The sequence below is a fragment of the Lontra canadensis genome, unplaced genomic scaffold, assembly GCF_010015895.1.
Source record: "Lontra canadensis isolate GAN:19392208 unplaced genomic scaffold, GSC_riverotter_1.0 scaffold240, whole genome shotgun sequence".
Taxonomy (NCBI): Eukaryota; Metazoa; Chordata; class Mammalia; order Carnivora; family Mustelidae; genus Lontra; species Lontra canadensis.
Window position 1 is genome coordinate 379,130 of NW_022631234.1, and position 21,282 is coordinate 400,411.

Genomic DNA, 21,282 nt, shown 5'->3' on the forward strand with positions numbered 1-21,282 from the left:
AGGACAGCTTGGCCTGGCACTGAGCAAAACATGCATGGTTTGTAGAGGACCTCCTGACACTGCTTCCACATGGCCAGTGGCCTGGGAACTAACACCAGCCTTTTCTTGCCTCAGCATCTATCCTCAGCTGGTCAATCCAGGTTGAAAAAGCACACTGCTTCCTACAAATAGGGCACATGGTCCCATCACCCGAGTTCCTTGGCAGTTCTAAAGCACACAATGATGGACAGCGGTGCTCTGAGGGTCAGTGGGGCTCAGCCAGCCCTACTGCCAGATCCCCCACCTACCCTGGGCCGGCTCAGCTGGGCCTCCATCATGCTGGATGTCAGTCTACACTGCAGCATCTGAGTGCTCTGAAGTCACATGGCTTCCCAGATACCATCTCATGCTTAGCCTACCACCTCCCATTTCGATTCCTTTATGATCTCCAAAGTGTGGTGATCTCACTCTAAATATGCTATTGCATTTTATCACCCTAACTCTTCTCTGGGGAACTGGAACCAGTGGCCAGACCCAGACCATTGAAAGTCTTGTGAAACCAAACCTGTGATCACTTTCAAGTGGCACCTGAGAGGCTTAGCCTGTGTCTCATGGCACTGTAGAAAGTATGTGTATATAAATGCATGACCTGTATTCATTTGTGTTGCTATAGTGATGTATTGAATCCAGCATAACTGCTGGACATGGTCAGTGAGAGGAAGTGAAGCATCTTGGTGGTGGCTATTGAAGCAAATGTGAATAAAGAGAGGCTCTTAGATGTGGGGACCTTAGGATCAGCAGCTACTGGATAGACGCTGCTTCCTGGGCCCCGCTCCCAAACAATTTAGTTGACGTGGGGCCCTGGACTCTGCACTTTTTACAGAAACACCCCAAGTGATTCTAACGTAGGTGGGCTACAGACCACAGTTTCTTAAATATGCTTATATAACATTGAGTTAATCTTATAAATAAAGTTGTTTTACTTGAAGAAACTTTAACAGGAAAGTGTATAAGTCATTTCATTAATGTTGATGTAGAGATCTTAATATATTCCTTAGGAAGTGTCCTCAGTTATGTTCCTTTGCCTTCCAGAGTTAAGTAAAGCTACTACTCCACAATTATTTCCTAGAGACAGTATAAAAATTAAAGCAAATACAAGAAGAAAAAAGCCCACAACTGTCACCACCATCACCACCACCAGCAAAAATAATCCATCAACAAACTCATGTCTGAAGTGGAGACATACCCCTCTTTCCCGGTAGATGGAGTGGCCTCAGTGTTTGCTTTCACACTTGGTTAAATAATTCCATGAATGCCTTTGGCTGTCAATACAGAGAAGCTCGCTGGCAGAATCAGCAGAATGCATGAGAAGTCCTCAAACTGGTAACATTGAGAAAGTTGCAACATGTGAGACGCTCTTGCCCTGTGGTTGTTCTAGCATCCCTGTGATTCTTCCTTCATCTTCATGCTGCCAAGACTGGTGCATTGGGAAGATAATCAGTAATCAATGGAAGCTCAGATATTGCTCCTAAGAAATACATAACATTTATGAAAGTAACAGCATGTGATCTCATAAATCTCAGATCTGCTCTTTATGAACCATTGAAAATAGCTCTGCGCTTTAACAAGACTGTTTTCAAAAAAATGTACCTTTGAGAAAAGAATTTGCCGATATTTATTTTTTTGTAAGTTATGTTCTTTCCCTCTAAGGGGCAGAAACAGAGCCCATTGCTTAAAAAAAAATCCATCTGTATGACCACCAATGTCTTCCAATTTGCATAATTCACATAAGGACTATGTTGAGCTCTGTGCAGAGGATGGGGTACACATCCTACAGAAGAGAATGAGAAGGAAAAGATGGCAGGGGCCTAATGTAACACTGAAACATGTAAAGCTAGCTCTTGACCTGACTACCTAAGACAGACAAACTACAGACTTTATCCAGGGTTTATTGTCTCCCACAGATCTTATCACTGTTGAAATGAGTGAGATAGGTGTATAGGTTTCTACTGCTGCCATGACAGGTCACCACAAACACAGTGGCTTCAAAGGACACACTTTATTATCTCACAGTTCTATGGGCTAGGAGTCCAACCAGGATCTCCCTGGACTAAAATCAAGGTGTTAACGGGGCTACCTTCCTTCTAGGGGACTATCTGTTTCATTGACTTTTCTAGCTTTTAAAGGTTCCCCGTATTCCTTGTCCATTAGACACTTCCTTCCGTCTTCAGCACTAGAAACAGCAGGTAGAGTTCTTTTGCATAGCATCATTCTGACCTCCTTTTCTCCCTCTTCCAGTATGAAGGCCCCCGTGTAATTCCATGGGGTCATCTGGACAATCCAGGATAATGTCCCCATATCCAGGTCCTTAACATAAGCACATTGGCAAAGTCCTTTTTGCTCTGTGATGTAACATATTCACAGTCCCAGGGATTAGAATGGGGACCTGCTACGGAGGGGGCATTATTTTGCCCACCACCACAGTATTAAGTCAGGAGTCAACTAGTATTGGAACTAAATACATATAAATAATTATATGTATATTTACTTCCTAAATACATACTTTTTCCAATGTATATGTTCTAATTTCAACATTTGAGTAAAGGAAGACTCTACTTCAAGACATAATCAAGACAAAGTCTAATCAGAACTCTAGAAGTGTTTCATTGATGACCATAAAATTCCCTAAGCACTAGTCTCATTGGAGTAGTTGTTCTGCTTTGTTTTCCAGACAGAGCTTTTTTCTCTCCAAGGGCTGACGTTGCAGAAATTTTGCACAAGGTGCAGTGGTAGAGGAAGGGAATGAAAGGCCATGGCACCGTTGGTGCACCTAGGACCCACTCACCTTCTGCTGTGAACCCTCAACTGGGTCTATATAGGGCAGGTGGGATGGATAGATTGTTAGATAGAAGATCTAACAATAGTAAATATCTATGCCCCCAATATGGGAGCAGCCAACTACATAAACCAACTGTTAATCAACATAAAGAGACATATTGATAAAAATACATTAATTGTAGGGGATAGTCACATGCTACTCTCAGCAATAAACATATCATCTAAGCAGAAAATCAACAAAGAAGAACTTTGAATAACACATTGGACCAGATGGACCTCATAGATATATGCAGAACATTCCAGCCTAAAACAACAGAATACTCATTCTTCTTGAGCACACATGGAACTTTCTCCAGAATAGACCACATACTGGGTGACAAATCGGGGCTTAACTGATACCAAAAGACTGAGATTATTGCCTGCATTTTCTCAGACCACAATGCTTTGAAACTGGAACTCAACCACAAGAAAAAGTTTGGAAGGATTTCAAACACTTGGAAGCTAAAGACTATCCTGCTCAAGAATGTTTGGGTCAACCAGGAAATAGAAGAAGAACTTAAACAATTCATGGAAACAATGAGAATGATGACACATCGGTCCAAAATCTATGGGATATAGCAAAGGCGGTCCTAAGGGGGAAATACATAGCCATCCAAGCCTCCCTCAAAAAAAATTGAAAAATTCAGAATACACCAGCTCTCTTTACACCTTAACGAACTGGAAAATCAACAACAAATTAAGCCAACCCCTGGCACAGAGAAGGGAAATAATCAAGATTAGAGCAGAGATCAATGAGTTAGAAATTAGCGGGATAGTAGAACACATCAGTGAAACTAGAAGCTGGTTCTTTGAAAGAATTGATAAGATCAAGAAACCACTGGACAAACCAATCCAAAAGAAAAGAGAGAGGGCCCAAATTAATAAAATTACGTATGAAAGGGGAGAGATCATGACTAACACCGAGGAAATAGAAACAATCATCAGAAATTATTATCAACAGCTGTATGCCAAAGAGTTATGCAACGTAGAAGAAATGGATGCATTGCTGGAAACCTATTAACTTTCAAGTCTGAAACAGGAAGAAATTGACAACCCGAATAGACCAATATCTAGCAATGAGATTGAAGCAGTGATCAAAAGCCTCCCCAAAAACAAAAGCCCAGAATCTGATGGGTTCCCTGGGGAATTTCAAGGAAGAAATAATACCTATTCTCCTGAAGCTGTTTCAAAAAATAGAAACAGAAGGAAAATCAGACTCATTCTGTGAGGCCAGCATCACCTTGACCCCCAAACCCGGCAAAGACTCTATCAAAAAGGAGAATTTCAGACCCATATCCTTGATGAATATGGATGCCAAGATTCTCAACAAGATCCTAGCAAGTAGGATCCAACAGCACATTAAAAAGATTATCCATTAGGACGAGGTGGAATTTATCCCTGGGATGCAAGGGTGGTTCAACATTCACAAATCAATCAATTTGATAGAACAAACCAACAAGAGAAGAGATGAATCCCATGGTCCTCTCAATTGATGCAGAAAAAGAATTTGACAAAATACAGCATCCTTCCTGATTAAAACTCTTCAGAGTATGGTGATAGAGGGAAAATTCCTCAACTTCATAAAATCTGTCTATGAAAAACCCATAGCGAATATCATTCTCAATGGGGAAAAACTGACAGCCTTCCCACTGAAATCAGGAACATGACAAGGATGTCCACTCTCGTCACTATTGTTCCATGTAGTACTAGAAGTCCTAGCAACAGCAATCAGACAACAAAAAGAAATAAAAGTTATTCAAATTGGCAAAGAAGTCAACTCTTTCTCTTTGCAGATGACATGATAACTTTACATGGAAACCCCAAAAGACTCCACCCCCAAACAACTAGAACTCACACAGCAATTCAGTAATGTAGCAGGATACAAAATCAGTGCACAGAAATCAGTTGCTTTCTTATATACTAACAATGAAAATATAGAAATGGAAATTAGAGAATTGATTCCATTTACTACAGCACCAAGAACCATAACATACCTTGGAGTAAACCTAAACAAAGAGGCAAAGGATCTGTACTTGAGGAACTATAGAATAGTCATGAAGGAAATTGAAGAAGACACAAAAAGACGGAAAAACATTCCATGCTCATGGATTGGAAAAATAAACATTGTTAAAATGTCTATACTTCCCAGAGCAATCTATACTTTAAATGCCATCCCAATCAAAATTCCAATGCCATTTTTCAAAGTGCTGGAACAAACAATCCGAAAGTTTGTATGGAACCAGAAAATACCCTGGATTGCTAAGAAAATGTTGCAAAAGAAAAACAAAGCTGGGGGCATCACGTCATGGGATTTCAAGCTTTACTACAAAGCTGTGATCATCAAGACAGCATGGTACTGGCACAAAACCAGACACATAGACTAGTGGAACAGAGTAGAGAGCCCAGATATGGATCTGCAACTCTATGGTCAACTAATTCTCGACAAAGCAGGAAGAAATATCCAGTGGAAAAAAGACAGTCTCTTCAATAAATGGTGCTGAGAAAATTGGACAGCTATGTATGGAAGAATGAAACTCGACCATTCTCTTACACCATACACAAAGATAAACTTGAAATGGATAAAAGACCTCAACGTGAAGCAGGAATATACGAAAACTGTAGAGGAGATCATAGGCAGTAACTTCTTTGACACCGGACACAACAACCTCTTTCAAGACATGTCTCCAAAGGCAAAGGAAATAGAAGTGAAAATAAACTTTTGGGTCTCCATCAAGATTAAAAGCTTCTGCAGAGCAAAGGAAACAGTCAACAAAACAAAGAGGCAACTCTCGGAGTGGGAGAAGATATTCGCAAATGACACTCCAGACCAAGGGCCGATATCCAGGATCTATAAAGAACTCCACAAACTCAACCCCTAGAAAAGAGATAGTCATGTCAGAAAATGGGCAGAAGACATGAACGGACACTTCTCCAAAGAAGACATACATGACTAACAGACAGATGAAGAAAATTTCATCACTAGCCATCAGGGAGATTCAAATCAAAACCACATTCAGATACCACATTATACCAGTTAAAATGGCCAAAATTAACAAGATAGGAAACAAGTAGTGTTGGAGAGGATGTGGAGAAAGGGGAACCCTCTTACACTGTTGGTGGGAATGCAAGTTGGTGCATCCAGGTTGGTAAACAGTGTGGAGATTCCTCATGAAATTAAAAATAGAGCTTCCCTATGACCGTGCACTACTGGGTATTTACCCCAAAGATACAGATGAAATGAAAAGAAGGGCCATATGTACCTCAATGTTCATAGCAGCCATGGCCACATTCGCCAAACTGTGGAAAGAGAAAAGATGCCCTTCAATTGATGAATGGTTTAAGAAGATATGGTCCATATATACAATGGAGTATTATGCCTCCATCAGAAAGGATGAATACCCATCCTTTGTATCAACATGGATGGGACTGGGGGAGATTATGCTGAGTGAAATAAGTCAAGCAGGAAAGTCAATTATCATATGGTTCCACTTACTTGTGGAGCATAAGGAATAATATGGAGGACATTAGGAGAAGGAAAGAAAAAGTAAGTTGGGATAAATCAGAGGAGGAAATGAAGCACAAGAGACTGTGGACTCTGAGAATTAAACTGAGGGTTTTGGAGGAGAGGGGAGTGGGGAGGTGTGTGAGTCCAGTGGTGGGTGTTAAGGAGGGCATGTATTGCATGGAGCACTGGGTGTGGTGCGTAAACAATGAATCTTCTTGGAAGACTGGGGAAAAAAAAAAGACATTTTCTCCAAATTTACAATTTGCAAATTTTACTATCACATGCGTGGAGGTCTTTCTACTCTCATTGATCTGGGGGGTATCCTCTCTGCCTCTAGGACATGAACACTTGTTCCATTCCCCAAATAGGGAAATTCTCAGCTAGGATTTGCTCAACCATATCTTCTAGTCCTCTGTCCACCTGATCAGGGACCCCACCAATTCTGACATTGGAACATTTCATGGCATTATTTGTTTCCCTAATTTTGTTTTCATGGCTTCTAAGGTTTTTGTTCCAGGTCTCCTGATCCCTCTTTCCTAACACTTTGTCTTCTAGGTCACAAATTCGATCTTCTGCCTCATGTACCCTAGCTATTAGCGTTTTTAGATTAGGTTGGATCCCATTGATAGCATTTTTAAGTTCTCTCAGATTAGCTCTCACTTCTGCCCTTAGAGAGTCTATGTTGCCACTAATGGTTTTCTCCAGCCTAGCCATTGTCTGGATAACTGTTACCCTGAATTCTATTTCCACCATCTTGCATATGTCCATATGCAATAGTTCTGTGGCAGAGGTCACAGTCTCCGAATTTTTCCTCTGTTGGGGCTTCCTCCTCCTAGTCATTTTGGTGAGAGGTGGTTAAGGGGATGAATAGCTGAAAATATCAACCATGATCCAGGCAAGGTACACCCTGGAAAGTTTCAGAATAATCAGAAGTCACAACCAAAAAGGAAGAAAAAGAAAAGAAAGAAAAAAGAGGAAAGAGAAAAAAAGAAACCCAGACAAATGAGCCCCAAGAATAAGATTTATAACATAAAAAAAAAAAAAATGAACAAAAGACTGACAAAAGAAAAAGAAAAAAGAAAAGAAAAGAAAAACCCTGCAAAATGAACTCCAAGAATAAGATTTATGAAGTACAAAAACAAACACACTGAAACATTAACAAAAGTAGAAGACAGAAAGGTGGTTACAAGCCGTTGATGTGTGGGAGAAAGGGTATTTCAGTTCTTCCTGGGTATATCTTGTTATCTTTGTTAGAGGTCTCAACTTTCCAGAGATATAGGGAAATTAAAACTAGTAGATAGATAGATAGATAGATAGATAGTATTGAATAGGGAAAAAGGATTACCTTGAAGCTTGTATGTATAAAAAAAAAGGAAACAAAAAAATATATATGAAAAAAGTTCAGTTAAAAAGTTACTATGGAATATGGTGTATTAGACATCGAGTTGAAATGGTAAGTAGGTAAAAAAAATAAAACAACAAGAATCATGATAACAGATTAAAGAAAAAAGTTGTATCTATGAAATACACAGGCTGTGAGGCAATACTGGGAGCTTACTATATTGTTGCCCATGATGTTGGGGTTTTACAGTTTTAAGGGGACCCTGTGGTTGTTGTTGTTCTCTTGTTCTTTCATCTTGTCTTCTGGGGGAGGAGTCTGCTGCATTGTTTTTCAGTCAATCCAACTTGGGCTGAGTTGCCCTGCCATTGATCAAGGGGCTGGGGTCTGTGGAAACTGGTTTTTCAGGCTTTTGTTCTCTGGATGTTTCTGTTCTTTCATGGCTTTTTGCACCTATTCAGAGGTGTCTGCACCAAGACCTCTGCCTCAGAGAGAAGACTCAGTCTGCTCCCATCTGAATTGTCCAGAACACACAGACTCCCCCTCTGCAAATTCTGTTGAACACCACAACCTCCCATGGGCTGTGCGCACCCCCAGCTACCATATCAGTGGTTGCCTGAGGCCCTTGTTTGTCTCTGTACCCCTGTGCCACCAAAACTGTGAGTGATACTGGTCTCGGCAAGCCTGGGCCTGGCAGCTGTGGTTCCTGGGACTGCTGATTGGAACTCACCCTGGATGCGCTCAGCTCCAGTGGCAGTGGAGGCAACAGAGGTGGCTGTGGTGGCCACAGACCCAGGTACTGCCAACTGAAGCCTGTGCTGTGGCCTTTCTGGATCGTATGGTTGGGTCTGCACCTGTGGCTGTCTTGTTTGAGCAATTGTCTCTTAAGTCCCTTTGTTCTGTTTGAGTGCTGTTATCAGTCCCTTTCTGCCTCACAGACACTGCTCTCTAAGCTATTTCTGGTCCCCAACCACAAGACACTTTCGTATTGGGGTATTACTTTCCAATGGCTCACTTCTGGTGGCTCCCTCCCCCTACTGTTTATCCTCTGATACCAGTCCTTGTGTTCCCAACTGCTCTGTGCTTCTACACTGATGATCCTCTGTCCCTGTAGAGATCCAGAAGTGTATAATCTTACATCTCAGGCTGATGTCATGGGTGCTCAGAGTGTTCTGGTAATACCTAGCTCACTTCAGGAGACCTGCTGAATTAGGTTTCCTACTCCTCTTACATCTTGCCCCTCCTCCCAGTTTTAGTTTTGATTGACTTCAAGCTGAAAAAAGATTGGAAACCTTAGTTTGGAGAGCCATAACCAGATATTTCAGGAAGCATTCAGTATCTAGTCTAGTTTATAATAAATGGTATTAAAATCCAATATCTACAAAAATGTGTTATTAAAATATATTTTTCTCTATAATCACCCTCATTTTACCAAAGATAGCCAAATCAAGATTAATTATTTTGTAAAGCAAGTCCAGTTTTAACAAACATGTTCTATTTATTTATATAATAAGCTCAACAAGAATAGTGATTGACCATATAGCTCTTTTTAAAATTTGCATTGTTGGAGATTTTTATAAGGAATCTCTAGATTGAACAATTTTTGAAAGTTTTTAAAAAAAGATTTTATTTATTTATTTGTCAGAGAGAGAGAGAGAGAGAGAGCACAGCCCAGGGAGCAGCAGGTAGAGAAAGCAGAGGTAGAAGCGAAGCAGGCTTCCCACTGAGCAAGGAGCCCAATATAGGACTCGATCCCAGAACCCTGGGATCATGACCTGAGCCAAATACAGCCACTTAACTGACTGAACCACCCAGGCATCACTAGATTGAACAATTTTAATAGCCTCTTGAGGTCAGAAACCATGTTACATACTTGTCCTCAGACATGCCTGCAATACCTGTAGATTTGGGCAAATTCCACTTCTCAAGGCCCCCCAAATATCCTGAGGTTCCTGCATCTGCCAGGAAGGAACATTCTTTACTCACCTAGTGAGGCTGCTGGGAACTCTGTGAGTGGGGTGCCAGACTGCATTTCCAAGGGGATTTGTTGGCTCCATAAAGTCAACCTTAGTTATTAAAGCTGTCTGGTCATATCTGAATCTATGCATGTCTCTCTCAAATATGACATTCCAGTCAAAGCCTTGGTAAAATAACCAGTGTTTCCAATGGTGATCTGGTACAAGGAGAACAGATTCTTATGGAATTTATGGCAGAAATTATAATTTGCATTGGAAGAAAGGATACTCTATAGAGTTTCTGAATTTCAGAGGGTTCAGGTAAGGAGAAAAGTAAAAGTGCTTCAAGTTGTTCCCAAAAGAACAAAAGAACATTTCATCATATTTCTGTATAACATAGATCTCTTATGAGGCCGTTTCCTTAATCTGGAAGAGCTAACATTAGAGAACCAGCAATGTTTCAACTAAGACTCATAAAAAATATGGCCATTTTTCTCAATTTATTTAGTTCCATATTACTAATTCTTAATCTCTTTGAATGCAGCTTCTTTCCCCATTAGGTCTGGAAATTTTTATTTGTTTTAGTTTTATGATCTTAAATATGTCAGATACCTGTATTTGCCAAAAGTCCATTTCATGGGTCTTGTTGAAGACAAAACACATTTTGTAAGAGCATCAGGATAATAACTATAACTGACAAAAGACTCAAAAATGGACATGGTTAAGATCTGATGAGAGTTGGTGATAACAGGAGAGTACAGTATAATGTAGTTTTTGTAGTTTTTGTAGTTAAGGATACCCAGTTCTTTCTGCTACACAACATTTTCATAATCAGAACATCCAGTGATTACTTTATACCAGGACATAAGAAAATTTTCGGGATTTCATACAGTTTCTAAAACAGTCATAGCATTTACCCCTACAATATAACCTAAGACTTATCATCAGTTGTTTGACTGCTTCCCATGTAACGAAGATAGCAAATAAACAAGCCTAATTAGTAAAATAAAAGACTTCATTTACAATTCTTGTGGGAAGTTTGTTAAAACCCTCAGGAAGTTTTAAATCACATGCCTAAATAGGATTATGCATCATTATAAAACTTAAACCTGAATTATTTATCTCCTCAAGGCGATAATAAGTGATTCCAAAGACAGTTAAGTAGGGTTACATAGTTGTTCTAAAAATTTAGCTCTTTTAATATTGAGAAGTTTTAACCCTCTTAGGTAACCCAAGACCCCATAAAGACAAAACAAAATTTGATTTTCTGGGCAAGGAAAATAAAACAACTTTGTTTACAATTTCTTATCAAGTGCAAACCGACAATCTAAGAAAATGGGGTCTTTTTCTCACAGAGTAAAGCAGAATTTTAATCATGTGCCAGTGTTACCTTTAAAATCTATTTATTTCAACATTTGTCCTGACCACATATAAAATTCTTTCCAATGATTTCCTTTCACAATCCTTCTGTAGCTTTTTCTGTTTTGTCTCCTTCAGATTTGGCCTAAGCCTTTCTCTCTAGACTACCAGTCTTATTTTAGGACAAAATTACCTCCCCCACCCCAACAAAAAGAATTCCCATGCCTTTCTTATCAAAAACACATTTTTCCCCCTGCAAAGTTGCTTTCATTATCTCCATCAGTCTTAATTACATTTAGCAGAATTTTAACACTCAGAAACCCTAGTGTCTAATGAAAACTAAGTAGTAGCCAGTTGTGAACTGTGTGTTACACTGGAATTCTTTAGATCTGAAATTTATGGATACATTTACTATTTTGTAAAAATATGTTTTTCTGTGGTACAATCTTTTGATAAATCATCAATATGTTTACCAATAGACCCAAGTATCCTCAGTGTTGGGCCCCCAATGTTGGGTCCCCCAATAATGGGTCCATAATTAAAGGAGTGAGACTGATACAAAGCAAAGGTCAAGCAAAGCTTTATTTCATGCCAAGCGTCGAGAATCAAACCGAACATTTGGGGCTGCACTTCTTACAGAGAGGGCGACCTCTCTCTGCTTCACAGACTAGCTTTTAAGGGTAAAGGCCATGTGGTTGGGCCTGGCCACTCACAGGTGGCCAATGAAATTGTAACACACAAAGAAAGCTGCACAGTCATGTTAGTTCACACATAAGTGACCAATTGAATTACAATTTACCCTAGTAGATATTTGAACCAGCCTATCACCTTGGTCAGAATTGGCGACCAAAAGGAGCCCAAAGGGCGGGGCCCATACTCCTTGGTAACTAGGGAGACAGTATGCATCCCCCCACTGATCGGATGTCTCCACCTGGCCTGACTCACCCTTGTATTTGGGCTTTGTTACCTGGGGCTGGTTTCCGGGACTTACTTAAGTAAGTCTCCTAGGGGAAGGGGAGCAGGGACTGTTTAAGGGTTAAACAACAAGGTTATTGTTTAATGGATGGAAGTGCTCTGGCTAAATAGGTACTTACGCTCAGCTTCTCTGCAATGGTGATGAAGTTCTAGAATATAGGTAAGGTTCAGTGGGGTCAGGTCCGGAGCCCATGACCAAGAAAGAATTCTTGAGACATCTTTGGTGCAAAATGGAGGCTTATTAAATAAGGCACGGGGACTGGACCCGTGGGCAGTAAGAGTTGCTGCCCCATGGTTGTGAGGAGTGGCAGGTTCTGTTCCATGAGGGTGGGGAAGGAAAAGGGAGGTTCCAATAGAACTTTCATATGCTAAAGAACTTTCATAAACTAAAAGGGAGGTTTCAATAGAACTTTCATAAGCTTGAGGCCTTGCCATTGTCAAGGTCATTTTTCCCTATAACAAGGTATTAACATTAAGATAGTTGGGAGATTCCTAAAGAATGTCATAATATGTCTCACCCAGAAGCGGGGGTGGGAGAAGGTTGATGGGTGTCAGCTTTTGCTTGGTCCTCAGCCAGCCTTCTGTTCCCTCATCAATAGGAAGTCAAAAGCAAGTAAACCTTATTTTAGGAATTAATGATTCAGTATTTTGTCTTATTTGGAAAAGACTTAGATATCCAATAAATTCAATCTGAGTTGTCATCCAAGTAAAACTGTAAACTTTCAGGTTACCAAAGACTGTGAAAGCTATTTTAGCAATTACCCATAAAAGCTTTGAGACAGACAAATTTAACCATCATTTGAAATCGTCTTTTGTTGAAAGATTGCAAGAGATAACATGAGCCTATTTGATCTTTGGCAAACCTGTGTAGAATAAAGGTGTTATATTTAATGTTGGGAACTAATTGAGATAGACATGCCTATCTTAATTAAACCAACAAACTCAAATTAACTTTAATACAGAATATGTTACACCTATGTCCACTTAAAAGTCAATCAATTTGTTCCCCACTGTGATTTCTTTTCAACCTGGGGCACCTATAGGGAAATCTGAAGTGGGTGGTTTAAGTCCAAGAGGGTGCTGTTTGTTCCCGGATAGTGAGGATAGGAGAAGCAGCAGCCGATGGGTGGTGGAGGCACCCAGGATTGTATAGGAGCTGGTTGTAAAAGCTACACCCATGGTGGTGCAGATACAGAAGGAGAGACTGGGGGAGGCAAGAGAGGGGAGGGGCTGCCAGCAAGGCTAGAAGTGGATAAAAGCTCAGACAGAAGGGAACTTCCTTTCTGCCTCTGCTGCTACCATTGCATCCTTGGAAAAGCTTGTGGTGAAGGGGGAGAAGGGGAAAGAAGCAAGTTCTGAAGTTTACCCTTGAGTGCACCCACACAGTAGAAGATGGAATCCTGGATGCTGCCAATTGTTAGCATTTTCTTCAAGAGACAATCAGTGAAACCACTTATTTGTAGCATGGAGGACATGGGGAGTTAGGAGAAGGGAGTTGGGGGAAATTGGAAGGGGAGGTGAACAATGAGAGACTATGGACTCTGAAAAACAATCTTAAGGGTTTGAAGAGGTGGGGGGTGGGAGGTTGGGGGAACCAGGTGGTGGGTATTAGAGAGGGCACGGATTGCATGGAGCACTGGGTGTGGTATAAAAACAATGAATACTGTTATTCTGAAAATAAATTTAAAAAATGATTAAGAAAAAAAGAAAGAAAAAAAAAAGAGACAATCAGTGAATGGAAAAGCTGGGAGTCTTGGTGGAGGGGTTGTAACCATTGAAAGGAGCAAGAGCAAGATCACTGTAGCTTCTGAGGTGTCTTTTTCCAAAAAGGTATTTGAAATATCTCACCAAAAAGTATTTGAAGAATAATCATCTATGTGATTGTGTGCACATAGTTGCTAACAGCAAAGAGAGTTGCTAAATTGTGTTACCTTCCAGATTAACCAGTGTGAGGAAGTGGAGGAAGGGGAGGATTAAAACTCATTTATCTGAAATATTTCATAAGAGTTCTTGAGTAAAACTTGGGAACCAAAACAGTGGTTTTCCTTTAGTCTCTGCAGTGTGGGTTTACCAGAAAATTGCACATTGTAGTAATAGAACTTTACTCAGGAAGGAAAAAAAAAAAAGAAAGAAAGAAAAGAAAAAAAAAAAAGAGAGAACTTTACTCAGTCCACCACTCTCTTATTTGTGATTACACTTTTTTTTTCCTGCTTGAAAATTGTAGTTATTGTGGTAATAATACCAAAATATTAGTAGAGTCCTTCTAGCAAAAATTGCTGGTGATTTGACATTGAGCAGATGGATAAGGGTGTGGAGCTGTATGCTCTGTAGTTAGTCACCAATTTTTTTTTATGATTTTATTTATTAATTTGACAGAGAGAGATCACAAGTAGCCAGAGAGGCAGACAGAAAGAGAGGGGGAAGCAGGCTCCCTGCGGAGCAGAGAGCCCGATGCGGGGCTTGATCCGAGGACCCTGGGATCATGACCTGAGCCAAAGGCAGAGGCTCCAACACACTGAGCCACCCAGGCGCTCCGACCATTTTACTTTTAAAGTGTGAGTTTCATCTGGTGCTTTTCTCAGAGAATCAATTATATAACCATGGCGACTCATAATTGACTGAAAGCAAAATGCATGGGCATGTTCTCTGTGTTTATAGATCTGATTCTTCTTTTGTTTGTTGTTTATTCATTTGTTTGGTGTTTTAGATTTCACATATGAGTAAAATCATATGATATTTGTCTTCCCCAGTCTGACTTCTTTCACTTAGCTTAATACCTTCTAAGTCTATCCATGTTGTCACAAACAGCAAGATTTCATCATTTTTCTTGGCTGCATACATACTGTTCCATTGGCTATAGACTTCCTTCTCCTTATCCATTCATCTGTCAGTGGACTCCTAAGTTGCTTCCGTATCTTGGCTATGATAAATAATGCTGCAGTACACATAGGGATGCATACATCTTTTCCAAATTAGTGTTTTCAATTCCTTTGGATAAATACCTGATGAGAGAAAACAGAACAAAGGCTCGACTTTGCTATAGCTTGTAGTCTCCAGGCTTATATATGGTAACACTCCTGCAGCTCCCTCAAGGACTTCCTTTCATGCTTTAACAGTATAGCTCTGTTCTTAGTGTTGCTTCCCTTTGACAGTAGTAAATAATCTTATCTTAATAGTAGAAAGCCCCTCAATGTCCTGGAAGTCTTGCTTCCAAATTCCTTAGAAACTTAACACTATTCCTAACCACCACTAAATTAAAAAAAAAAAAATATATATATATATATATATATATATAATCAGTTGCATCTCACAATACCCATGCAGGTCTTTCTGCCCATGGGTCCTGTCCCTGTGCTAAGCATCTTTTTGCACCAAAAACATTTCAAGAATCATTTCTTGATTGTTTGCTCACTGGCCCCACATCAATACCCATAGTAATATTATTGGATCACATGGTCTTTCTATTGTTAATTTTTTGAGAAACTTCCATACTGTTTTTCACACTGGCTGTACCATCTTACAATCCTACCATCAGTGTACAATGGTTCCTTTTTCTCCTCATCCTCACCAATACTTCTTATTTCTTGTATTGGTTTTTGCCATTCTGACAGGTGTGAGGTGATCATCTCCTGTGGTTTTGATTTTTATTTCCCTGATGATGAGTGATGTTGAGCATCTTTTCATGTAACTACTGGTGATCTGTATGTCTTCGTTGGTAAATATCTCTTTAGGTCCTCTGTGCATTGGTTAATCGGATTGACTGGGGTTTTTAGGGGGTTGACTTGTATGGGTTCTTTATCTATTATGGATATTAACACCTTATGGGATAGATCATTTCCAAATATCTTCTCCCAAAGAAGGTTACCTTTTGTTTTGTTGGTGGTTTCCTTCACTATGCAAAAGCATTTTATTTTCATGTATTCCCAATACTTTGTATTTCTTACCTATCCCTTGTCTGAGGAGACATATCTAGAAAAAATATTTCTATGGCTGATGTCAGAGTAATTATTCTCTATGTTTTCTTTTTCATTTATTTACTTGAGAGAAGGAGAAAGCAGAGACAGAGCACAAGGGGAGGAGGAGGCACTGAGGGAGAGGGAGAAGCACACTCGTCCCTGAGCAAAGAGCCCAAAGCAGGGCTTGATCCCAGGACCATGAGATCATAACCTGAGCCAAAGGCAGACTCTCAACTGAGGGAACCATGCAGGCACTCTACTGTATTTCCTTCTAGGAGTTTTATTGTTTCAGGTCTCAGCGAAATCAGTCTTTAATCCACTTTGGCTTTATTCTTGTATACTGTGCCACAAAGTGATCCAGTGTCATTCACTGATAGCAGCTGCCCACTTTTCCAAGCATCTTTTTGGGAAGAGACTGTCTTTTCCTCATTGTATGTTCTGGCTTTCTTTGTCATAGGTTCATGTACCACAGATTTGTGAGTTTATTTCTGTGCTCTCTATTCTCTTCCATTAACCTATGTGTCTATGTTTTTCAAAGTATTGTACTGTTTTCATTACTACAACCTTGTAATATGTCTTGAGATCCAAAATTGTGATACCTCCAGCTTTGTTCTTCTTTTTCAAGAATGCTTTGGCTATCAGGGTCTTTTGTGGTTCCATAAAAATTTTAGTATTGTTTGTTCCAGTTTTGAGAAAAATGCTATGGATATTTTTATAATAGCCATAATCCTTATAACAATTGCCTTGAATCTGTAGACTGCTTTGGGCAGTAGGTATGGACATTTTAACAATATTAATGCTTCCAAATCACAAGCATGTCTCCCTTTCCATTGGTTTCTGTCATCTTATTTTTCTTTCATCAATATATTGTAGTTTTCAGAGTACAGGTCTTTTACTTCTTTGGTTAAGCCTTGTAGGTACAATTGTAAATGGATTTGTTTTCTTGATTTCTCTTTCTGCTACTTGTTATTGGTGTAACAGAAACACTACTGAACTGTAGGTATTAATTTTGGATCCTGCAACTTGACTGAATTCATTTCTTATTTCTAGGAGTTTTATGGTGGAGCTGATAGAGTTTTCTATGTACACTATCATTTCATACACAAAGAGTGACAGTTTAGGTTCTTCATTACCCATATGTATGCCTTTAATTCCTTTTTCTTGTCTGATTGCTGTAACCAGGACTTTCAGTGTTCTGTTGAACAAAAGTGGAGAGAGTGATCATCCATGTCTTATTCCTGATCTGAGAGGAAAACCTCTCAATTTTTCTCCATTAAGATATTATTTGTGGGTTTCTCATAGATGACCTTTTTTATGTTGAGGAACATTCCCTCTAAACCCGCTTTGTTGAGGGTTTTTATCAAAATGGATTTTGAGGGGCAGCTGGGTGTCTCAGTTGGTTAAACATCTGTCTTTGGCTCAAGACATGATCCTAGACTCCTGGGATCAAGCCCCCGGATAGGACTCCCTGATCAGTGGGGAGTCTGCTTCTCCCTCTCCCACTCTCCCTGATTGTTCTCTCTCTCTCTCTCTTTCTCTCTCTCTCATAAATAAATAAAATCTTTTTTAAAAGAATGAAAGGGGACACCTGGGTAGCTCAGTCAGTTAAACAGCTGCCTTTGGCTCAGATCATGATCCCAGGGTCCTGGGATCAAATCCCACATCAGGCTCCTTGCCCAGTGGGAGCCTGCTTCTCTCCCTGCCTGTGCCTGACACTCTGCCTGCTTGTGTGCATTCTCTCTCTTACAAATAAATGAATAATTTAAAAAAAAGAATAAAAGGATGTTGAATTTTGCCAAATGAGTTTTTTCTACATCTATTGACATGAACATACAATGTTTTCCTTCATTTTGTAGATGAAATTTATCACATTGATTGACTTACAAATATTGAGCTATCCTTGCATCCCCAAACTAAATTTCACTTCATAATGGTGAATGGTCCTTTTAATGTATTGCTAAGTGTGGTTAACTAATATTTTCTTGAAGATTTTGCCACGGGGCGCCTGGGTGGCTCAGTGGGTTAAGCCTCTGCCTTCGGCCCAGGTCATGATCTCAAGGTCCTGGGATCAAGCTCCGCATCAGGCTCTCTGCTCAGCAGGGAGCCTGCTTCCCCCTCTCTCTCTGCCTGCCTCCCTGCCTACTTGTGATCTCTCTCTCTCTCTCTCAAATAAATAAATAAAATTAAAAAAAAAAAAAAAGATTTTGCCTCTATCTTCATTAAGGATATTGGCCTGTGTGTTCTTTTTCTATGATGTTTTTCCCTGACTTCAATATCAGCTTAATTTTGCCCTCATCAAGTTCATTTGGAGTTTACTTCCTCTTCTATTGTTTGGAATAATTTGAAGGAGAATTGTTGATAACTCTTCTGTAAATGTTTGGTAGAACTCATCCATGAAGCCACCTGTCCTGGACCCTAGTTGTTTGGTAGTTTTTTTAAAATTACTATTTCTATTTCCATTGTAATAGGACTGTTCAAATTTTTATTTCTTCCTGATTCTATTTTGGAGGATTGTATGCTTCTAGGAATCTATCCATTTCTTCTATGTTGTCCAACTGTTGGCAGATAGCTTATCATTGTGTTCTTTTGTAATACCTTGCATTCTGTGCTGTCAGTTGTTCCTTCTCCTCTCTCATTTCTGACTTTATTTATTTGGGTCCTTTCTCTTCTTGAAGAGTCTGGCTAACAGATTTTTCAATATTTGTGTATCTTCTCAGACAACCAGCTCTTGGTTTCATTGAATCTTCTTCTACTCACCTTGAGCCTCATGTGTACTTCTTTTTCGAGTTCCTTTATGGGAACAGTTGGATTGCTTATTAGAGCTTTTTCTTGTTTCTTGAAGTAGGCTGTACTCATCAATATTTTCCACCGAGAACAGCTTTCACTGTTTCAAAGACTTTTAGTATTGTGTTTTAATTTTCTTTTGTTTCCATGTATTTTTTTTTCTCTTCTTTGATTTCTTTCTTGACACACTAATTGTTTTGTGTCATGTTGTTTGCCTCCACATGTTTCTTTGGTTTTCAGGTTTTTTTTTTTTTCTTTTCTTGTGATTAAATTCAGTTCCGTACCTTTAGAGTCAAAAAGAAAACCTTGTATGTAAGAAAACCTTGTATACTTTCAATTATTTTATTTTATTTTATTTTATTTTATTTTATTTTAGAGACAGAGTGCATGAGCAGGGAGTGTTGAGGGGCAGAGCACATAGAGAGGGAGACAGAGAATCCCATGCTAACTCCATGCCCAATGCAGCGCTGAAAGGGGGCTTAATCTAGTGACCCTGAGATCATGTCTTGTGCCGAAATCGACTTGGAAACTTCACAGACTGAGGCACTTCAGTGCCCCATTTTCAATCTTTTTAAATTAATTAAGGGTTATTTTGTGCCCTAACAAGTGATATGTTCTAGACAATGTTGCATGTTTACTTGAAAATAATGTGTATTACTTTTTTTGTGGGCTGGTCATCTCTATACATCTGTTATGTCCACCTGGTCTAATTTGTCATTCAAAGACACCATTTCTTTATTGATTTTCTGCCTTGATGATCTATCAGTTGCTGTGGGGGAGTTAAAATCCCCTCCTATTTTTGTGTTACAGTGCTTTGTCGCCTTATGTCCGTTAATATTTGCTTTACGTATTTAGGTGCTTCAGTGTTGGATGGGCAGATGTTTAAAATTGTTATATACTCTTGTAGGATTGATCCCTTTTTATTAAATAATGTCTTTCTTTGTCTCTTGTTACTGTCTTTGTCTCTTGTTTAGTATTGTGTTTTTTTTTTTTAAGATTTTATTTATTTATTTGAGAGCGAGACAGTGAGAGAGAGCATGAGCGAGGAGAAGGTCAGAGGGAGAAGCAGACTCCCCATGGAGCTGGGAGCCCGATGTGGGACTCGATCCCGGGACTCCGGGATCATGACCTGAGCCAAAGGCAGTCGTCCAACCAACTGAGCCACCCAGGCGTCCCTAGTATTGTGTTTTAATTTTCTTTTGTTTTGAACTCTATTTTGTTTTAAACTCTATTTTGTTTATTTTGTATACTCTCTCTTTGTTTACTCTATTTTGTAAACTCTATTTTGTTTTGTTTTGTTTGATTTAAGTATTCCTACTCCAGGTTGCTTTCTATTTTTTTGTTTTTGTGTTTTTGTGTATTGTTTTTTGTTTTTTTGCTTCCAATTGCATGGTGTTTGTTTTCCATCCTTAACTTTAGGTCTGTATGTGTCTCTACATCTGAGATGAGTCTTATAGACCCCATATAGATTGATCTTGTTTATTCAATCATTCTCTACACTTTGTCTTTTGATTGCAACATTTACACCATTTACATTTAAAGTAATTAATGATAGGTAGATATTTACTACCATTTTGTTGTTTGTTTTGTGGTTGTTTTTGTAATTCTTCTCTGTTCTTTCTCCATGTCTTCCTCTCTTTCTTCATGATAGATGAGTTTATATACTGTTATGCTTGGCTTTCTTTTTCTTCAATTTCATCTATTCATTATAGGTTTTAGGTTCGTAGTTACCATGAGGTTTTTATATAATTTCCTAGGTTACAGCAGTCTATATTAATTGGACGGTCACTCAGTCAAGCAGTCTTTGTGTGTTTTTTTTTTCTTTATTGCTATGTAAGTTCCTTATTCTTTTTTTTTTCATGTTATGTTAGTCACCATACAATATTTCATTAGTTTTTGATATAGTGTTCCATGATTCATTGTTTACATATAACACCCTGTGATCATTGCAATACGTGCCCTCCCTAATACCCATCACCAGGCTAACCTATGCCCCCACTCCCTCCCCTCTGAAACCCTCATTATGTTTCCCAGAGTCCATAGTCTCTCACAGTCCATCTCTCCCTCTGATTCCCCCCCTTCATTTTTCCCTTCCTTCTCCTAATGTCCTCCATGCTATCTTTCAAAAAAAAACACCTCTTTTAATCCCTCCTTCATGTTCTATGTATATGCTATTGTATTTCACATCTTTTCTTTGTATTTTACATCTTTTATTCATTATACTGAGCTCAATTTATGAACATTTTTTCCAGTGAAAAAAAGTCCCTTTAACATTTATTGTAAGGCTGGTTTCTTGGTAATAGACTCCCTTTTCCTTTGTTTCTCTAGGAAAATATTTATTTCTCCCTGAAATCTGAATGATAATCTTACTGGATAGATTATTCTTAGCTGTAGGGTTTTTGTTTTTCCCCTTTCAACATTGTGTATGTATTATGTCACTTGCTTCCGACTTGCAAAGAACTTCATTTCTTTTGACCCTGTGAAGATGAAAGATTCACTGGATTATCTTCCACTGCAGGCAAATGTTTAAAGAACTGTTTTCTGCTTGTTTGC

At 39.2% G+C, this 21,282-nt stretch overlaps 1 pseudogene; it reads left to right on the forward strand.

Annotated features, from left to right (window-relative positions):
* Nucleotides 1-5,895: 5,895 nt before the first annotated feature.
* Nucleotides 5,896-13,966, forward strand: LOC116862416 (annotated as a pseudogene).
* The last annotated feature ends 7,316 nt before the right edge of the window (nucleotides 13,967-21,282 follow it).